Here is a 17,958-nt window from a genome sequence, read left to right as displayed (position 1 = left end):
AGATCAATTTACATATAATAACAGTATCGTCATTACTATATCTACGTTAGGTATGTAATATACATTTAATAACAATATCATTATTACTATATCTACATTAGATGTAATGTAATATACTGATTTATTCCCACAGACCAATGTACATTTAATAACAATATCATTATTACTATATCTTCATTAGATATAATGTAATATACTGATCACTTCCCACAGATCAATGCACAGATTGTAACATTATCGTCAATACTATATCTACATTAGATATGTAATATACATTTAATAACAATATCATTATTACTATATCTACACGTGATGTAATGTAATATACTGATTTAATCCCACAGACGAATGTACAGTTAATAACAATATCATTATTACTATATCCTCATTAGATATAATGTAATATACTGACCACTTCCCACAGATCAATGCACAGATTGTAACATTATCGTCATTACTATATCTACATTGGATATGTAATAAACACTTAATAACGGTATCGTTATTACTGTATCTACATTAGATCTACTGCAATATACTGATTCCTTCCCACAGATCAATGTACACTGAATAACAGTATCATTTACACTACATCTACATTAGATATGGTGTAATATACTGATGCCTTCCCACAGATCAATGTAATTTTGGTAACAATATCATTATTACTATATCAACATTAGATATAATGTAATATACTGATCCCTTCTCACAGATCAATGTACATATAATAACAGTTTCGTTATTACTATATCTACATTGGATATAATGTAATATACTGATGCCTTCCCACAGATCAATGTACATATAATAACAGTATTGTTATTACTATATCTACATTAGATATGTAATATACATTTAATAACAATATCATTACTACTATATCTACATCAGATGTAATGTAATATACTGATTTAATCCCACAGATCAATGTACATTTAATAACCATACCATTATTACTATATCTACATCAGATGTAATGTAATATACTGATTTATTCCCACAGATCAATGTACATATAATAACAGTATCGTTATTACTATATCTCCATTAGATATGTAACATTCCTTTAATAACAATATCATTATTACTATATCTACATCAGATGAAAATTAATATACTGATTTAATCCCACAGACTTATGTACATTTAATAACAATATCATTATTACTATAGCTACATCAGATGAAATTTAATATACTGATTTAATCCAGGAGACCAATGTACATTGAATAACAATAACATTAGTACTATATCTACATCAGATGTAATGTAATATACTGATTTATTCCCACAGATCAATGTACATACAATAACAGTATCGTTATTACTATATCTACATTAGATATGTAATATACATTTTATAACAATATCATTATTACTATTGTTACGTCGCGAGCGAGTGATACGGCGCGCGACGTACAAAATATAAAAGGAAAAAAAAAAAAAAAAAAAAAGAAAGAAAGAAAGAAGAAGATTTATTGAATTAGAAAATTTGATGATTGATACGGATCAGGACGGTATTTTCGCTGCCACCAGTCCCGATCGCGCTCGACGATGTTAGGTCGTTAACGATCGGAACAATTAAAAAGAATCGTTTAAGTTTTATAATAAGATTCAGAAGTTGTTGTATTGAGTTCGTCAATGCTCTAGTCCCATACGGGCCCCTCGTGTGAATTCGTGCAGGAAGGTAGACGTATTAATAAGGAAATGTTAGGGGTGTTTGAATGCGAATGATTAAAAATTTAAATATGGGTAAGATGTGTATAATTGTAAGAAAAATAATTACAACAAAAATAGTTATTTTACAATGTGTACGAGCTGTATGAAATATATGAATAGAGAATTAGAAAATAACAGGTTAGAATGAATATTAGATCAATGTAGTTACTTGAAATGAAGCTTTAACAGAAAATTGACAAAACTGTTGACTTTAAAAATCACGATTCGAACTTCGGTGTTTTGTTTATATTTTTCTACGATCCGAAAAAGGACGGTCCCAGTAGGATACTTCCAGGACTAACAGTCTCGTGGGCCGTCTTCACGCTCGTGTAAACGAAAAATGATTTTATTGATTACCTCGTATTTTGAACGGAACAATCTAGTTGGATACTTCCGCGACTAACTGTCCCTCAGATTGCCGTTTTGCCCTCACTCGACACCAGATTCGTTGTGTTAACGAAGATATAAAATGTGCAACTCACCAATTCGATGTAATACAATATTTGCAATAAGTTTGGGTTTTTAATACTCTGATGATGGTCTGAAATCTGGAAAATCGAAGAGAGGATGAGAACCAATTGCACACGCACTACGCGTTCGCGTTTGAGCCTTCGTTACGGCGTTACGGATTACGAAATACGATTGACAGAAAACAATACGGCGCGGAAAAGGAATATAATTAATTTTCGGACGATTTAAAATGAAAGAGAAAAGATAGATAATTGAAAAGTGTGAAAAGATTTTACGTATCCGTATGAGTCTTTGACACGATAACCGCGAATTGAAACTCTCCCGACACTCTGCCTCGTTACACGGAGGAACTTTGCCGAGCAATCAGATTTCGCGATACCGTAGACAACTCTGTCTCTACGCGGACACGGGCTCCCCGTCACACACCTTGCGATTCTTCGACGAAGAGTGATTTGCCTCAGTCAAGCGATCGTATCTCAGGGTTCGACCCGCGATCATGGGCCCAAAGTGGGGACATCATTTGGCAAATCGGGGTACGTGTCGAAGGGGAGAGCCCGCGCGTATTGGTTTCGTCTAGGCGCGTTTCCCGAGTTCTCATCCCTCCCTGACCTTCCTCTGACTCTGTCTAATAGTTGACCATCTTTCTCTTTTACCCCTACAGCGCTTCATGAATTTAGTGCGTCGCAATTTCTATGTCTTCTAGAATCTTCCAAATGCTTTAATTTAATCTTATTCGCTTTCAATTAATTAACGAAGTCGGTACAAACGAATCTCTGGTGTCGATTAACATTTTATTTATGTCAATTACTATAATATTCGCAATAATATTCGTAATAATAGTATTAGGGCTTTTTGATTCATTCGAGGTATTTTTATAATCGATGTTTGTTTTATTACACGCGTTTCCCGGCTTCCGTGACAAAGAGATTGATGTTTTAATTTCAATTAGTTTCGCGAACATTTTATTCGCGTTTTCATAAGCTCACGCATATCGAATAATATACATATATCCGTTAACATGTTCTTGGAATTCGTTCCAGAACATTGCTTGGCAGTTTTTGTTGCCTATTTGTGACAATACGCGTTTACGATCCCCGTCGACCGTTGTCTCGAACGTTCCTAAACGTTCGTCGACGTTTCAACCTCTCAGTGGTTGTCACGCAAACCTCGCTTTTCATTCCATTCAGATCATTTTATAACATTTCAAACAAATCACTCTCATCCTTTATGACACTCATTTTCCCATGGAAGGGACGGCTGACGCATGCTTTACAGGTATGAGAGGTATCCGCTTGTAAAATGGGGCGAAAATCGCGTTTTCTTTATTCTGCGCAGTTAAGCTGGGATTCCTCCATGTGCGTCGCACTGCTTAACCGCGCGGTGAAGGATGTTTATGATACCTCTCCTTGACCTCAACGGTTTCGAATTTCGGTACATTTTCAACGTAGTTCCAACGGCAATCGTCCCAAGGAAGATTAGTTTATATTATTTGAAAGAGCCAAATATAGCCTTCTTTGTGTTCCTCGCCTGGGATACTTCCAAGTGCGTCGCACTGCCGAGGCACACAAATTAGGTATACTGGAAAGTAGCTATTGAAATGAAATAAAAGAGTAAAAAGGAAAAGAAAGGTCAATTTAAATCTCAAACTCCTCTCTCGTGTTCTCGTGTGGAATACCTTCACGTGCATACGCACCCGACGAAGAAGCACGAGATCGGAGGAGCGCGAACAGAAACGGAAAATTTAGAAAAATCAGACCCTTCCTTGCATCCCTCACGTGGAATACTTTCAAGTGCTACGCACCCGATGAGGAACGCAAGGTCGGGTTGGTGAAAATCCAGCCCGGACGTAACAATACCCCCCCCTTAGAATCATTGCCGTCCCCGGCAATGTGGGGGTGCGTACGCGTGGTGGTAACGCGACGCGTCCGCCCTCCCGCGTTTACGCTAAAATAGGCTGATACGCCCGATCGAAGAAAACCCGAAGCAATAGGGATTGTCGGACCCTCGCGAATCGATCAGCGCCCGTTTCGCCCACCCACAAGCTCAACACAGCGGATCTTCCTTCTCGGCGTACTATTTCGGTAGCGCCTACAACGGTTTGTTGCGTCACCCCCTGGCAACCTTCGACGTTAAGGCGCGTAAGAGCCGGGCAACCCCTTACCACTTGGCACACATCTTCATCGGTTATTCCAGAGGAGTCCCTACACTGGACCTCCTGCAAGGTCCTTATTGACCCTAGGGGTTGAATGCCTACCGAAGGGTGCAGATTGCACAAATGTATTTCCCTCAGTTTATGTAACGTCGCCAGTTCTTCCAGGGCGAACTGCCCGCGTATATTAGAGCAACCTGACAGATCCAATCGCTCAAGTTCTTTCAAGTGTTCCCCAATTTGGACTAGTAGGGAATTCGACACCCAACCGCAGAAACGCAGATGCAGGGTATGGAGACGAGTGAACGCCTCCGCTAACGAAGTTCCCGCATTCGCTGGTCCTATGTTCAGCTCTACGTACGGTGCTTGTAGGTCTTCCGGCACCTCGATATCCTCTAGCTCCGGATCTAACATAATAGGATCGAAACTTATTCCAATGATCCTTAGGTCCTCCAAGGTGGTGTGGAGAGCCTGATTTGCAACAAGCTGATGCAATGGCTCTTCTGATGTCAGTCCGTCGCAGTGGGAGAGCTCGAGAGCGGCGAGAGCGCTTAATCGACCTAATGCGCCTGCTAACGGCGTCGGAAGCACCGACGGACACTGGCAGAGCCGCAAGGTCCTGAGTGCCGGGGTCACCTGAAGCAACGACTTCCCCCGGAACTCCGTTGCTTTCGCCTCGAAATCCAGGAGCTGCGTCGCCGCTCCAAGCAACCCCGTCAACTCCGGATCCAAGCGTCCATGACAGGGTCCCAAAGAAATCCTTCGCAAGTTCGCGGCTATCGGAATTAAGTCGCGTATCGCGGGAGGACGGATCGTTGCTCCGGATAAATCGACGTTTGTTAAGAAGGGGCAACCTCTTACAGCGATAGCAAGTGCCTGGGGGCTAAGGTTGCCAGTCACCGCTCGATCGAATAGGCGTAGGCTGTCGATATAGGGGCCCATCCTTTTGATAGCCCAATAGAAGGTGTCGGTCGTCATTCGCCTACCAAATTGATATTCGGGCCAGCGCCAATCCTGCAGGTCAAAATCGTGGATGGTCGAATACGAGGCGAGAGCTCCTGCTCTCCAACCCCGGCACACACACTCCATGCGTGCACGATCCTTGAACTGGAGGAAGCGAGCGATGCGGGTTACTACCTCCGTCGGCAACGGAGGGGAGTAAGGGCGCTCCCAACCCGGAAACGGATCTGGCCGCGGCCTTGGCTGCAGCAAGTTCGCTTCGTGCCATGGATCTGCCTCCTTCACCGTCAGTTTCCGCTTATGCAGCGTCGGGCAGGTATCCTTAGCCCATCGGATGGCCGCCATAGCTTCCTCGCAGGATGGGAAGGTCACAAACGCCATCGTTCCGGTCGGCTTACGGATAATAACCGCATGCTCCGGATGATAGTCCTTGAAAATCCTCATCAGCAGGTTTTTTCGCGTAAACGGGGCCAAGTTGGCCACGAAAACGCGCCTTCCCTGGTTTTCCTCCTTCCTGGCTCGATATGTCGTCATCGTGTTCGGCTATAAAGGACGCAAGATACATAGATAATATTCGCGAAATTAACATGAAGGAAACGAAAAATCATTAACGCTGGTACATTGATTATTCGAGCCGCTCCTGTAAAGAAAATGTACAAATAAATCGCAATGCATCAGTCGACCCTTCCACGGAGTCTTGGTTGTCCCTTCGTCGAATCATCTGGTTCTAAATTTCGAGCAGAAAGCCGACTGTGCATAGTTTCAAGTCTTTCCTGTCTTCCAGAATTTTAATTTATCTAAATGCCTAGAAAAAAAGTTGCCCATTTTATCCTTTAACACAACGTTATTCTTTGGTGTAATTTCTATTATCTCGTAGGGACCGTGGTACCGTTTGCCAAACTTCCCTACCCTTGGCTCAACCAGGACATATGCCATGTCCCCAACTTGACCTTTGAATGGATGCGCTCTTGCATCATAATATGATTTCGATTTGATCTTTGCTCGATGTAAGTTACTTCCTGCGATTTCCTGCATTTCGCTCAAACGGTCATTTAAGTCGCGTATATATCCGTCGTAAGTCGGAAGGTCGTCATTTGCAGAAAATGCTGTAGGACATCGTGCACGTTTTCCATAAATTAGCTCGAAGGGGGTAAACTTCGTACCCTCGTGCACGGAGGTGTTATATGCAAACATTGCGAAAGGGACTAATCTATCCCAGTCATCGAAATCACCAAGATAGTGGGTAATATAATCTACTAGTACCGCATGGCTACGTTCTAGGGCACCATTAGTTTGAGGTCGATAACCGGAAGTGGTTATGTGTTGAATGCCAAACATTCTCGCCATGGTAGAAAATACTTTGTTCAGGAAACTGGTACCTCTGTCAGATAAAATGACTTTTGGTGTACCGAATTGTAAAATAAGATGAGTTACTAATGCGTGAGCTATGGTATCTGCCCTAACATTAGGCACCGGAACTGCTATACAAAATTTTGTGAGGCTGTCTTGCATTGTGAGGATGTGCCTGTTTCCATCAGGTGTAGTCGGAAGAGGCCCGACAGTGTCTATTGCTACCTTCGCGAACGGTTCTACGGGTGTATCAGTAATAACCATAGGTTCGCGTGTTTTGTTCCTCGAAATCTTTTGCGTTTGACAACTCGTGCATTGTCGTATGTACTCTTCTATTTGAGCACGCATATTCGGCCAGTAGAATCTTTCGCGTACTCGTTGATAGGTTTTCGTTAACCCCTTATGACCGCCTACGAGGCTCCCGTGCATTTCCGCGATGATTTCATTTCGGATCTCGCTAGGTGGTAATTGCACGCGCCCGTAGCAAAGGGTAATCTTTACGTCGGAATCTTTAAAAATTTTCCTTAGTATTCCGGGTAATACGTCCTGCGGTAACGCATCGGTAAGGTCGTCGAATCGCGAAATCCTGAAAGTATTCAAGTTCAAATCGGATAACTTTAACTTGAGCTTCCGTATGACTGATTCCAATGTCGCGACCGAAGGATTGTCACTAGAGTTCTTCTGTAATACGATGCTAAAAATTTTATTTTTACCGCGGTCTGTTACTATTATACTGCCCGGTTCCAATTCCGATTTTCTTAGCGTTTCGAGGTCTATTACGCCGATATCAACGAGCAATTCGCCTACTGGTGCGAGTCGTAAATCACTACTAAGAAAATGCACGTAATTGTCCCTGTAATAGGTCAAGTTTTCTGAAGCAAAAGTTACTGTTTTTGGAACTTCTATTTTTCGAGGCGGATCCGAGTATAGATCCTCTGAATCCATAAATATATTCGCGGAGGGAGCGTGTGGTAACACGTCGGTTTGCACTAGAGTGTTTTCATCCTGGGTCGATGGATTTGGTTTTGAGATTGTTTTATTTCGTGGTGTTGATACGGCTATTGGCGGTAAGGATGGAGGAGTAGCAGGTAATTGTGATCGGTGTTGAGGTCTGTATATTATAGTGTCCTGTGTAACGTCATGCGTCTGTTGCGTTAAGTCGTCTAAGTGTTTGTGTAAGTTGTCAACGTCAGTCTCTGCGTCTGTATTTTTAGCGACTTGCGTAGATAGATTTTCTTTGTCGGGTGAAAAGTCAAAGAATTCATGATCGCTATCTGAATAAGGTGTTTTAAAAAGTTCTTTATCAGAGTCGACATTGGCAAGGTCCGGCTCGAGTCCTGAGGTCGGGGGTACTCCCAGTGCTCTCGGGCATGACCCCAAGCTCGGTAGGACGCTCCTACGGCGAACGAAAATCGGTGGTTCGGACGCATCTGAATCGACGTCGGATGTATCACTGTCTGAAGCTACGTCTGTTGAAGTATCTGAAGTAATTGTAATGGCAGGTTTCGGTAATGAGAGAGGTGTAGTGGATGAAGGTTGAGCCATTGGTTTGTCTGAAGATCTGAGCCGAGTTCGAGTGGAGATGGCTTCCGGATCATGAGTAGGTGGAGGTCTCGGTTTTGTTTTTGATCCTAGCGGTCTTCCTACCCTCCGTTTGACAATCGCAGGCTCTAATTCGGAACCGGATGTTTCAGGTGAATCCGTAACCGGTAAAACGACTTTGGGCTTAGTAGCACGACGCGCGTTGTTTGATTTGACAAGCGCACTCGTACGTAAGAATCCCTTAATCGCTTTAATAACCGAGGGCGCTTCACTCTTTTCCGTGAGGGAGGCAGCCTGGAGGGATTCTTCCATGCCCGAGAGGCTCGCAGGCTGCCCCTCATCTGAAGAGGAATCAAGCGAGAAATCGTCTGAGGTGTTTAATTCATCTACGACAACGGGGTTTCGCGACAGGGCATCAGCGTTAGTATTGAATTTCCCTGGTTTGTGCGCGAAGTCATATTCGTAATCCCGTAATTTCAATCTCCAACGTACTAAACGTTGACCGGGATCCTTAATTGAATTTATCCACCTCAACGGCTCGTGGTCACTCACTAATTTAAATTTCCTACCGTAAAGATACGGTCGAAAATGTAATACCGCGTATAAAACGGCTAAACATTCCTTTTCGGTAGTAAAATAATTCCGTTCCGGTTTAGTTAAAGTGCGAGAAAGGTATGCTACCGGTAAATCATGGCCCTCTTTCTCTTGACTCAAAACGGCTCCTATTGCAAAATCTGAAGCGTCTGTAGTTAAAGTGAATGGTTTATCAAAATTGGGATATTGTAAAATCGGCGCGCGACACAGTGCTTTTCTTAACGCGACGAAACTCTTTTTCTGTTCCTTTCCCCAAATAAAAGGTACGTTCTTTTTCAACAGATCGGAAAGAGGTTTTGACTTTTCCGCAAAATTCTCGATGAAGCGTCTATAATAACCCGCCAAGCCTAGGAATTGTCTAATATTTTTCGCGTTCTTTGGCCGCGGAAAATTTTTAACGGCAACGATCTTTTTAGGATCAGGTCGGACTCCACGTTTACTAATAACATGTCCTAAGTACGCGACTTCGGTCTTAAGAAATTCGCACTTATCGGGTTGCAAAGTTAATCCGGCTTCGGCTAGACGTGTGAATAAACGTCGAACTTTCTTCCCGTGTTGTTCTAAATTTTTCGCATAAACGACTATATCGTCCAAGTATACGAAAACCTCGATCCCTTGTAACCCGCGCAAAACCTGGTCCATAAGCCGTTGGAATGTGGCTGGCGCGTTTTTCAAACCTTCGGGCATACGAATGTATTCGTAATGCCCATTTGGTGTACTGAAGGCTGTTTTATGGCGATCCTTGGGATCCATTTCGATCTGCTGAAACCCGCTAGCTAAATCGAAAACAGAAAAGTACTGTGCGTCTCCGATGTGATCTAATATTTCTGTAATGTTCGGTAAAGGATATGCGTCACCTATTGTCTTCTCATTTAGTTTACGAAAATCTATTACCATTCTCCAACGTGGGTTTCCCTTCGAATCTGGTTTCTTGGGTACTATCCACAGAGGAGAGTTGTAGGGTGAATTTGAAGGAGTAATAATGTCGTTTGATAATTTAGTCAGGATCTGTCGTTCTATTTCTTGTTTGTGTATAGGCGGGAATCTGTATTGTCGAGTGTTTAGTGGTATGTCGTCTATTGTCGGTATATTATGTTTTATGTAGTTAGTAGCCTGTAATTTATCGGATGGAAGATGAAAACGTTCAGGAAATTCCTCAACTAGCATTTCTACATGCTCGCGCTCTTCATCGTTTAAATGGTCTAGACGCAGTTTACTTAAAATTTCGGTAACTCTATCAGTCGCTACATTAGGTTTGCTATCGGTATCGGAATCGTCTTGTTCTTCCGGAAAGCAATGATAATCGAAAGGTATCAGTTCCTGTGCAGGTACTGTAAGTTCAAGGTCTTGGTTGAGCGAGTTTATTGCTAATACATGGCACACGCCCTGGCTGTTAACCGAAACAGCAGCTTCGCCGACATACAGGCCGTCAATTGTCGTTAAACGCGGCAAATAACCTTCTTTTAATTTATCATTAACGACATCGATCGCGATAGGTTGTCTTGTACGAGCCTTTATAAGATATGTACGCGGTTCTAGTTTACGCCTTTCGCGATAATCTAGTGAACGTTGATCGACGAATCTAATTGGACGAACCGGGTCTGTGCTCGTGACTAATGTATTGTTCGCGAACGAAATTTCGGCTTGCTCCTGGCGAAGATATTCCTGCCCTAAGATTCCGTTAGTGTTTAGTGGAAAATCTGAGCGTATAACGTGAAAACGAACTGGTTTTCCCTGTAAATGGATTGTCGCGGTCCCGATTGTTCTGTCTTTTTGTGGGGTAATTCCCGTTATTATCGTAGCCTCATGCGTAGCTATTGGAACGTTCATAAGCAACGTATCTAATTTTATCAGATTGATTTCTGCACCGGTATCTATCAAGAAATGCGCCTCTTTCATTCGAAAATCTTTAGATGACAATTTTACTATCGGAGTGTCGCGTTTCGTTTCTATTGCGAGTACGGTCTCTACTGGAATTTCACCTGTGGACGACGCTCCGGAGATTGACGGCTCGTCGTCGCGTCGGTACGACGAGTCGTGTTCAAGTTTAAAGACCCTCTTACTTCCGGTGACGGTGACCTTCGGCCCGATGGTCCGGCCGTCGGCTCGCGCGGAGGTGATGTACGCGGTCTCGAATCACGCATTCCTACAGGTGAATTTTCTCGTCTATCGTCTGCTTGCATGCTCGATCTCGTATGCATGCGCTGAGGATGCGCGCAACACGGGCACGTTCGTTCCTCTGCGGTCAACTCTCTCCTGTGCAATATCCGAACAGGACTCGGTGTTCTATCTCGCGAATACGAGATGTTACGCGACGTTTCCGGTGCTCGTATCGGCGAGCTGTATCTAGGATACGCGTAGCTTCGATTTCTATCCGGGCTGTCATAGTAACGAGATCGGTAATCATAATCATCACTACGTTCATGGGATGGACGGTAGTAATCATACAATGTGGACGGTCCATCTTTTAAGCGCGTTTCTTCTCTTAAGGCGATATCTAGCGCGTCTACTAACCTTTTCGGGTCTCGCGCTCGCGCGGCTCGGCCTATTTCGTCCGGTAACCCGCGAAGAAATGCATTAAGCGCGGTAGCCGTTACGGGTTCCATAATATCAGCTGCTCGGCCTTTATATTCGATCTTAATAAAATCTTCTATCCCGACCAATAAAGCTCGAATACGGTCGTAGAACGCGTAGACGGATTCGTCTCGATACATACGAACGGTGGCGATTTTAAAGTAATAATCGTTATACGTTCTATCCGAGGTAAAACGACGTTTTAAGTGTTTCACCAGTTCTGAAACGGTCTCGAATTTTAATCCGTGGACGCTATCGCGAGCTTCTCCTCTTAATTTAGAGACTACGAGTCGTACAAAACCACGCATTGCTGATATCGGGAGACTTTCCGCGTTAAATTCTACTTCAGCAAGAAAATCCCTTAATCGGATATTTTTCCCGTCAAAAACCGGCACATGTTGAACGGCCTGCTGAACGGCGAAACTTTCTATTACCGAAGCTGTGAAAATTGACTCGTTACCCTCCCCGGTATTAGTTCCTTCTAATAAACTAGAAATACCCGTACTTCTACTAGGACCTGCGATAGCCGTGCTTTTGGCAGGGCCTACCTCTTTAGAATTCGGCATTTTTGTAAAAAAAATATATCAGAGAAATATACAAAAGAAATATACACAAAATATATGTATGAAAAATAACACAGAAATCAATATGAGATATAATATTCAATTTACGTGATAACTGCTCACTAATCAGACGAATATATAGTTAATAAGATGTAATTGATAATAAATCGACAAAAATTGTGTTGATAAATCCAAAAAAAAAAAATCAGTAATTTTGAAAATGAACCTCTAACAGAAAACACCAAGTAGAAAAACAGAAACAGAAAAATAAATAAATAAATAAATATAAATAAATATAAATAAATAGATAAATGTGACAAAATACGGTTAATCAGAAATATTAGTATCGGATCAGATTCAATTATAAATTCAATAATGAGCAATTATCACACATAACACACATAAATGAAATACACAATATACAAATTGTAACACAAAATATAACACCGCAAATATATATAAATTTATTGGCACAATGCGTAGTGAAGTGTGGCAAAAGGGGGTATCTATATCAGTTTTCCCGTAATTACCGCACTCGAAGTTCGAATCGGTCAGAAATAACTTTCAAAAATATTGACACTTTAAAAATTCAAACACCTAATTGCACAAATTCCAACGAACGAGCATTGAAAAGCATCCCACCGCTGCCACCAAAAATTTTGTTACGTCGCGAGCGAGTGATACGGCGCGCGACGTACAAAATATAAAAGGAAAAAAAAAAGAAAGAAAGAAGAAGATTTATTGAATTAGAAAATTTGATGATTGATACGGATCAGGACGGTATTTTCGCTGCCACCAGTCCCGATCGCGCTCGACGATGTTAGGTCGTTAACGATCGGAACAATTAAAAAGAATCGTTTAAGTTTTATAATAAGATTCAGAAGTTGTTGTATTGAGTTCGTCAATGCTCTAGTCCCATACGGGCCCCTCGTGTGAATTCGTGCAGGAAGGTAGACGTATTAATAAGGAAATGTTAGGGGTGTTTGAATGCGAATGATTAAAAATTTAAATATGGGTAAGATGTGTATAATTGTAAGAAAAATAATTACAACAAAAATAGTTATTTTACAATGTGTACGAGCTGTATGAAATATATGAATAGAGAATTAGAAAATAACAGGTTAGAATGAATATTAGATCAATGTAGTTACTTGAAATGAAGCTTTAACAGAAAATTGACAAAACTGTTGACTTTAAAAAATCACGATTCGAACTTCGGTGTTTTGTTTATATTTTTCTACGATCCGAAAAAGGACGGTCCCAGTAGGATACTTCCAGGACTAACAGTCTCGTGGGCCGTCTTCACGCTCGTGTAAACGAAAAATGATTTTATTGATTACCTCGTATTTTGAACGGAACAATCTAGTTGGATACTTCCGCGACTAACTGTCCCTCAGATTGCCGTTTTGCCCTCACTCGACACCAGATTCGTTGTGTTAACGAAGATATAAAATGTGCAACTCACCAATTCGATGTAATACAATATTTGCAATAAGTTTGGGTTTTTAATACTCTGATGATGGTCTGAAATCTGGAAAATCGAAGAGAGGATGAGAACCAATTGCACACGCACTACGCGTTCGCGTTTGAGCCTTCGTTACGGCGTTACGGATTACGAAATACGATTGACAGAAAACAATACGGCGCGGAAAAGGAATATAATTAATTTTCGGACGATTTAAAATGAAAGAGAAAAGATAGATAATTGAAAAGTGTGAAAAGATTTTACGTATCCGTATGAGTCTTTGACACGATAACCGCGAATTGAAACTCTCCCGACACTCTGCCTCGTTACACGGAGGAACTTTGCCGAGCAATCAGATTTCGCGATACCGTAGACAACTCTGTCTCTACGCGGACACGGGCTCCCCGTCACACACCTTGCGATTCTTCGACGAAGAGTGATTTGCCTCAGTCAAGCGATCGTATCTCAGGGTTCGACCCGCGATCATGGGCCCAAAGTGGGGACATCATTTGGCAAATCGGGGTACGTGTCGAAGGGGAGAGCCCGCGCGTATTGGTTTCGTCTAGGCGCGTTTCCCGAGTTCTCATCCCTCCCTGACCTTCCTCTGACTCTGTCTAATAGTTGACCATCTTTCTCTTTTACCCCTACAGCGCTTCATGAATTTAGTGCGTCGCAATTTCTATGTCTTCTAGAATCTTCCAAATGCTTTAATTTAATCTTATTCGCTTTCAATTAATTAACGAAGTCGGTACAAACGAATCTCTGGTGTCGATTAACATTTTATTTATGTCAATTACTATAATATTCGCAATAATATTCGTAATAATAGTATTAGGGCTTTTTGATTCATTCGAGGTATTTTTATAATCGATGTTTGTTTTATTACACGCGTTTCCCGGCTTCCGTGACAAAGAGATTGATGTTTTAATTTCAATTAGTTTCGCGAACATTTTATTCGCGTTTTCATAAGCTCACGCATATCGAATAATATACATATATCCGTTAACATGTTCTTGGAATTCGTTCCAGAACATTGCTTGGCAGTTTTTGTTGCCTATTTGTGACAATACGCGTTTACGATCCCCGTCGACCGTTGTCTCGAACGTTCCTAAACGTTCGTCGACGTTTCAACCTCTCAGTGGTTGTCACGCAAACCTCGCTTTTCATTCCATTCAGATCATTTTATAACATTTCAAACAAATCACTCTCATCCTTTATGACACTCATTTTCCCATGGAAGGGACGGCTGACGCATGCTTTACAGGTATGAGAGGTATCCGCTTGTAAAATGGGGCGAAAATCGCGTTTTCTTTATTCTGCGCAGTTAAGCTGGGATTCCTCCATGTGCGTCGCACTGCTTAACCGCGCGGTGAAGGATGTTTATGATACCTCTCCTTGACCTCAACGGTTTCGAATTTCGGTACATTTTCAACGTAGTTCCAACGGCAATCGTCCCAAGGAAGATTAGTTTATATTATTTGAAAGAGCCAAATATAGCCTTCTTTGTGTTCCTCGCCTGGGATACTTCCAAGTGCGTCGCACTGCCGAGGCACACAAATTAGGTATACTGGAAAGTAGCTATTGAAATGAAATAAAAGAGTAAAAAGGAAAAGAAAGGTCAATTTAAATCTCAAACTCCTCTCTCGTGTTCTCGTGTGGAATACCTTCACGTGCATACGCACCCGACGAAGAAGCACGAGATCGGAGGAGCGCGAACAGAAACGGAAAATTTAGAAAAATCAGACCCTTCCTTGCATCCCTCACGTGGAATACTTTCAAGTGCTACGCACCCGATGAGGAACGCAAGGTCGGGTTGGTGAAAATCCAGCCCGGACGTAACAATGTACATACAATAACAGTATCATTATTACTATATCTACATCAGATGAAATTTAATATACTGATTTAATCCCACAGACTTATGTACATTTAATAACAATATCATTATTACTATATCTACATCAGATGAAATTTAATATACAGATTTAATCCCACAGACCAATGTACATTTATTGACAATACCATTATTACTATATCTACATGAGATATAATGTTAGGTTAGGTTAGGTTAGGTTAGGTTAGGGTTAGGGTTAGGTTAGGTTAGGTTAGGTTAGGTTAGGTTAGGTTAGGTTAGGTTAGGTTAGGTTAGGTTAGGTTAGGTTAGGGTTAGGTTGGGTTAGGTTAGGGTTAGGTTAGGTTAGGTTAGGTTAGGTTAGGTTGGGGTTAGGTTAGGTTAGGTTAGGGTTAGGTTAGGTTAGGTTAGGTTAGGTTAGGTTAGGTTAGGTTAGGTTAGGTTAGGTTAGGTTAGGTTAGGGTTAGGTTAGGTTGGCCCCCGCTCGACGCGTCGAGGAGAGCGGACGTGTTTCGTGGTCGCTCCGCGGTCAGATTTGCAACGCGGTGGATAGTTGCTTAGATATTCGCGTTTTTTGTTAGAATCATTTTATTATATGTTCGGGAGTGCTAATGTGTCGTTTTTTTCAGTTAAATAATGTATTAATTAATTAATAATCATCGAAAACGTGGTGTGCGTGTTACACGGCAGTTTGACGTCGTATTTCCGTTGTTCGGGGCGTTAATTATAAACATTTGACATTATTTAAGAACAATTCTCGTTTATTAAGAACGTTTCGTGGTGTGATTCCGTGTTTTTTGAGTGATTTTATGATTAATTTGTGATTAACTTGGTTAATGAAAGCATGCAGGAACTGACAGGTTCGCAAGATGGCCGCCGTAGTTGAAGAAAGACAGACGGCTGCACGCGCGGCCAGGGCCTTGGGTAGAAGAGGACAGACGATGAGAAACTAGGTCAACGGTTTGGTGACGTATTACTTTAATCTTTAATCTTTTATTGCGTTTTTATTCATTTGTTTAACGTTTATTGCGATGATTTATTAAGTGATTTATGTGAAAGTGCGTCGATATTTTTCGATATTTTTTGGTATTTTTCGATATTTTGTTATTATTAGTATTATTAATATTGATCCATTTATTATTACTATTTGGTTGCATGTGTTTGACTGGCACGTTACCCCGCTGTATTATTTAATTATTTTCGTTTATTAATACATTCGATTGTTCGATTTTTCGATTAATCGATTATATTATCTTGTTTTTCGGTGATTGTTCGAGGCATAGCCTTTCCATTTATTCTATCTGTCATTTTAACGTGTTTATTCTACGTATATTTTATTTTATTTTATTTTATTTCTATTTTCATTTATTTTCATGTTCGATTTATTATTTTATTATTCTATTGTTTATGGTGTATATCTTCTTCACCGTTCGCCGTCCATTATACAGTTATATTTCATTCCGTTTTGTATTTTTGTGTTATTCTGTGTTATTTGTTCATTTACTTATTTATTTATTTATTTGTTAGTTATTTATTTATTTATTTATTAAATACGGTGGGGTGATGTGCATTGATGATTTGTGCAACTCGCGTAATATTGATTATTGTTTATTTTATTCTGTATCATTGACGTCTCTTTCTTTATTTATTATTTATTTAATCGCAACGATATAATTATATAATATATAATGTGCTTAATAAATCTGCGCAATCTACATCTTGTTCCGTTATTTCATTGTTCAATTCATTTATCGTTCCACTGTTATTGCATTTGCCGGTGTTGTTCTTTATTTTGTTTTTGTGAATCTTACCGGTTAATTATCGGTTATCAATGGTTTATGTCAGTGTATAATGTGTGTTCATGGTTTACTTGGCTTGCATTGCTGTTTCGTTGATTAGTTCAAGTTCATTTTCATTATCATTTCATTTTCTTTTATTTTCATTTTCATTTTCTTTTATTTTCATTTTCATTTTCTTTTATTTTCATTTCATTTTATATTTGGACGAAGCAGCAGTGTAATATGCTTAAATGAATGAATTGAACAATCCGGGTTTTGTTATTAACTATTAACTATTAACTGTTTTTCTTTTAGTTTCAGTTTCAGTTTCAGTTTCGGTTTCGGTTTTGTTTTAGTTTTATTTCAGTATCAGTATGATTGTTTTAAAGTGTTGCGTGATGAGTGATTGATTGTGATTGTTTTGTGCTCTTGGCGTAGTCTGTTTTGTGTAGTTTATTGTTAGGTGGTGGGTGTTCATTCACATTCACTTTCCTTTCCTTTCCTTTACTTACAATTTTATCACATTCATGTTTTCATGTTTTCATGTTTTCATGTTTGCATGTTTTCATGCTTTCATGCTTGTTCATTTCTTTTATTCACGCCTTCTTACCTTCTTTCCTCTTAATCTTTCAGCTCCTTAACCGTCTCATTCATTCATTCATTGTTCATTCTCTCATTAATTCTGCTCAGTTCTGGTCAATTAAAGTTAATGAATATGATTTATTTATCTTGCTTTAATTCGCTTTCTGTGATGACAAATGGTTCTGTCTATTCAAATGCTTTGATTGTGCGTGATTTTATTATAATCTTGTTATTTAAGTATCCTTATTTATTTACTTATTCGCTTATTATTTATACAGTCTATATACTGGTGTAGTGCTTATTGAACTACGTACTTTATAATTTATCTGGCTTAATTGTCGCTTTAATTACTTATT

Source organism: Osmia bicornis, unplaced genomic scaffold (genome assembly GCF_907164935.1).
Source record: "Osmia bicornis bicornis unplaced genomic scaffold, iOsmBic2.1, whole genome shotgun sequence".
NCBI classification, from domain to species: domain Eukaryota; kingdom Metazoa; phylum Arthropoda; class Insecta; order Hymenoptera; family Megachilidae; genus Osmia; species Osmia bicornis.
Note: the sequence above shows the minus strand (reverse complement) of the source record.